Source organism: Garra rufa, chromosome 25 (assembly GCF_049309525.1).
Source record: "Garra rufa chromosome 25, GarRuf1.0, whole genome shotgun sequence".
Lineage (NCBI taxonomy): Eukaryota > Metazoa > Chordata > Actinopteri > Cypriniformes > Cyprinidae > Garra > Garra rufa.
This window is the reverse complement of record NC_133385.1, coordinates 8,894,134-8,899,758: the sequence shown is the minus strand read 5'-3', so window position 1 is coordinate 8,899,758 and position 5,625 is coordinate 8,894,134.

Here is a 5,625-nt window from a genome sequence, read left to right as displayed (position 1 = left end):
CAATAATGCCAATAAAGTTTTGACTTTATGATTGTATTTATGCCCGTGTGTGACCATAAACGATTAAATGAATCTACGTGAATTATTCACTCGTCAATGAAACTATTATCTATTAATTAGACGAAATAAAATGAAATATATGTTAAATTCAACCTATAAACTGCATTTCAATAAAACTTTATTGGTATGTCGAGCATTTAACAGTATCATTTACATTCAGAATGTTAAGTAAAGAGATTGAAATTAAGGGAAAAATAACGAATATAAACGAATAATACAATTATTATGGAAAAAAAGAGGATCAGGTAATGGACAAGACTGTGGGATGCATAAAATGTTTCTTGTAGGGCTATTTTATTTGATGTACTTTATGTAATATTTATTCATGATAAACTTGTGAATGCTGTCTACATCGCGCCCAGACAACATTCGCATATACAGCATCGTCTATTGTTAATATAATAATTTAATACTGTATTAATTTCTATAACAATGAATATAATCATTTCTTAACTCAAAATAAAATATTAATAAACCTAATTCTGATAATCCTGGGTTACTATGGTCACGCAGGTTTGTTTATGCATTAAACTTGTGGCCACGACATAAGGATGTGGTTACCTCGACAAAATGATCTGGTGGCCACAACATAATATCACGTTCCCACGAGTTTATATGTTGTGGCCACGACAAACGTAAGTGAACCCAAGATGTCCCCTCCCGGTCACCGTAATATATATATATATATATATATATATATATATATATATATATATATATATATATATATATTACGTATTTTGTAGTATGTGTAAATATAATGTCTATTTTTGTAAATGGTTTTATGCATTTATAGTATATTACATTTACATATTTTGTATTGTTTCACTTGCTAAATATGTAGGATTAAAAGCATTATTACAGAAACAATGCAGAAACTATAAAAAATGTGGATGACTCACAATCAGATACACCTCTGCCAAACATATAAATGCAGAACTGAATCAATGTCATAATCAAGGACAAAAAGAATGTTCCGTTCCATTCCATTCCATTTAGAACCCAAAGCTTTGGCTCTAATTGCCAAAGACAATAAATAACAAACACACACACACACACATACAGAAGCCAGAGAGTCAATCTCTCATGCCCATTACCGTCAATACACCAAGTCTGGGGGTGGACACCAGTCAACACGTCAGCCAATCAAAACAGTCACACAACATCATCATTTAAAACCACTGAACTATCACATTTCCACAGTCTAAACAGACCCTCTGGAGTCAAATGTTTTTTTCCCAGGGAGAAAAAGACCAAAATCCTTTGCTAGAGTTGATTAGTTGAGATGAGAGGATTTTATTTGGAGTGCCTTCGACATTTCAGTATGATCTTCCAGACTGACATTTCTCTTGACCTACAGTGCCAGCACCTATTATAATTTATGAATCATTAATGATGCACAAAAAGCCCTGAAGTACTTCATCCTGAATATGCATTAGAAAGCCATTAGAAGCCATTCATATCATCATGATTTCACCTGTCATGTATTTCTCCTCCACAACTATATCAGCATCCATTATGTAGAGGTCCACAGCTAATGCTGAGATGGTTTTCAGATCAGATATCCTGGCTCCTGCTGTATGTCACATTATCTTAATTACTGGCAACAGAAACATGTTTTCAGCTGCACAATCGAGCCAGGAAATTGATTTGCATCAACATTTCAGAGCCATCATCTCGCAAAACATGATTTCCTGTAACTTCTAAAAGCGACAAGCTTAAGTTGTTTGTCTCTGACTGCGGTTTTTAGAAATAAGAGTCTGAATTACTTCCCAGAAGCGCATACACTTGACCACTTATCGTCCAGCTTCCCACTAAAAGCATTGTTGATGCATTATGGGAAATGTTTCGCTAATAGTCAACCTTCCATTTGCAAGACCCTTAATTACGACGTTGCAGCTAATTGTTTCCTCTCTGATGGGCGGTGACAGACAACACAAAGACCTCAGAGCGGTTTATCATCAGAGCGACGGCCAGAAACATATTATTATCCTCCAGCAGACCTGAGTTCAGCGTGGAGATCACAGATTTAGTGTATACGTGTCAAGACCCATGTCATTACAGGAATATTCTGAGTCTAGCCACTTATAATGGTCTGTAAATGAAGAAAGCTTGTGTTTTTAAACACTGAAATGGATTCTTTGGTAATACAGAAGACTTTTACTGAAGAGGGGCCCATATCTAAACCCAAAATTTCACAGAGACTTTTCTGGTCACATAGCAACAGCCCAGAATACCCTAGAAACTACCTAGTAACACCTTGACAACAACCAGAACACCCAAACACCACAAATCCCACCCAGAATATCCAAGAAACCACCTAGTAACAGCTGGGCAACCTTGCAGAACTAGTAAGTCTGTAGCACTGTAACACTGTAGCAGCCACTAAGATGCACATTGCCAACCACCAGAACAACCTAGAAACCACATAGCAACACATTGTAACCACCTAGAAACTACACCTAAACCACCCAGGCAACCACTAGTACGCCTAAACCACCATACAACCCCAGAAACCACATAGTAACACATTGTAACATTGTATCCACCTACTACCTCTAAAAACAACATAGTAACAACTTGGCAACCACTCGTACACCTAAACCTCCATACAACCTCAGAATACTCTAGAAACCACCTAGTAACACATTGTAACAACCTACTACCTCTAAAAACAACATAGTAACACCTTGGCCACCACTAATACACAAACCACCATACAACCGTAGAAACTACCTAGTAATGGCCTGTTAACCACCTGAACACCATATAAACCACCAAGTAACAACTTGGCAACCATCAAAGAACACAGAAGACCCTAGAAACCACAATCTAACACATTGTACACATCTATAAACTACATAGTAACACCTTGACAACCACCACAACAACCAAAAACACCATGCAACCTCTGAATTCTCTAGAAACCGCCTAGTAACAGCCTGACAATCACCAGAACACCCTAGAAACCACCTAGTAACACATTGCAACCATCTAGAAACGCTATAAACCACATAGTAACACATTGTAACTACCTAGAAACTCTAGAAACCACATACTAACACTTTGGCAACCACTACAACACACAAACCACCATACAAGCCCAGAATTCTCTAGGAACTAACTAGTAATGGCCTGACAACCCCCAGAACACCATATAAATCACCTAACATAGGGCTGCACGATTAATCGCACGATGTTGTGAGGTGCGTTTAGTCAATTAAGCCGGTACTTTGATTAGTAGTAAATCTCCATCACGTGCGTTCAGCTGGAGTGGTGGAGCACTGTGTATTAGTTGCCGCTCCAGCTGAACGCACGTGATGGAGATTTACTACTAATCAAAGTACCGGCTTAATTGACTAAACGCACCTCACAACATCGTGCGATTAATCGCGCAGCCCTAACCTAACATATTGGCAATCACAGAAACACTCAACAAATTACAAAGTAACAACTTGGCAACCACCAAAGAACACCCTAGAACCACATTGTAAGCACCAGAACTAAAAACACCACAACCCCTGAATTCTCTAGAAACCACATAGTAGCAGCCTGACAATCACCAGAACACTATAGAAACCACATAGTAGCAGCCTAACAACTGCCAGAACGCCCTAGAAACCATCTAGTAACACAATGTAACCACCCAGAAACTCTAAAACACAATACTACAAGAATACCCTACAAACCACCTAGTAACAGCCTAGCAACCACCACAACACCCTAAAAACCACCTAGTAACACATTGTAACCACCTAGAAATTCTAGAAACCACATAGTAACACCATGGCAACCTGACACCTAAAAACACCATACAACCCCGGAATTCCTTACAAACCACGTAGTAACCGCCTGAAAACTACCACAGCGCCCTAGAAACCACCTAGTAATGGCCTGATAACTTTAAGAACACTCCTAGTACCTAGTAACACAATTTAATTGCCTAGAAACTATAGAAATCACATAGTAACACCTTGGCAACCACCAGAACACCTAAAACACTATACAATCCCAGAATACCCTACAAACTGCAAAGTAACAACCTGACAACCACCAGAACACCCTAGAAACCACATAGTAATGGCCTGACAATTACAACACCATAGAAAACACCTAGTAAAACAGAAACAACTCTAGCCAACCACCAAAACACTACATCTAGTAACAGTATGACAACCAACTAGACCACTATAGAAACCTCCTTGTAACAATTGGCAACAATCACACAGACACTCTAGAAATGACACACAACCAACAAATGCCATAGAAACCACATTGTAACTCACTGTAGGCACCTAGAAACTCTAAAAACCACATAATAACACCTTGGAAACCACCAGAACACCCTAGAAACCACCTAGTTACACATCATCACCACTTAAAAACTCTAGAAAACACATAGTAACACCTTGGCAACCACTAGAACACTTAAACCAGCATACAACTTCTGAATAATCTAGAAATCACCTAGTCCCAGCCTGACATCCACCAGAATACCCTAGAAACCACTTAGTAACACATTGTAACCCTCTGGAAAATCTAGAAACCACATAGTAACACATTGGCAACCACAAGAACACCTAAAAACACCATACAACCCTAGAATACCCTAGAAACCGATTGTCACCTCCTAGAAACTCACATAATGAGTCACATTATCACATCATAACACCTTGACAACCAACAGAACACCATACAACCCTAGAATACCGTACAAACTGCATAGTAACAGCCTAACAACCACCAGAACTCAATGTAAACCACCTAGTAATGGCCTGACAACTGCCAAAAAACCCTAGACACCACCTAGTAACACATTGGCAACATCATACAATCCCAGGATATCCTAGAAACCACCTAGCAACAGCCTGACAATCACCAGAACAACCTAGAAACCACCTAGTTACATCTTAGCAATCACAGAGACAGTGTAGAAAATAACTTGGCAACCACAAAAACACCTAAAACACTATAGAAACCACCCAAATACACTAAAGAACCTAGTAGTAGTCAGACAACCAACCATAACACACTACTGTATGACACAGAAACAACTTGGCAGCCGACAAAACACTTAGTAAAGGACTGGAAACCAGGAGAATTCTCTAAAACCCACCTGGTAACACCCTGACAATCACCTAGACACCCTTAAAACCACCAAGCAACACATAAAAACCTAAACCAGCCTAAACAGCAAGTAGTAATTGTCTAGCAACCACCAAAAAAAAGTTTTTCATCCCAAAACATGCATACATCCAGACATTTACATTTACAATACTTCTGGACTACTTTTTTAGCCAATGGGTGACATATTTGAGAAGAAAGAGAGGCTTCAATTACGTAAAACAAAAGAGTTATTTTGAAAAAAGTAATACAAGTTTGGAACAACATGAATCTTAATTTCTTTTGGCAGGGTCGGGGCAGTATCCCTTTAGTATGATTTAGAAGAAATTAAAGTACTGACAAAACAATTAGAGTGCGACTGTAGCCTTGTTGGAATAATTAAAGCCATATAAAGGAATGAAACAACAGTTTCTATAGCAATAGCCAAGAAATATCAACAAA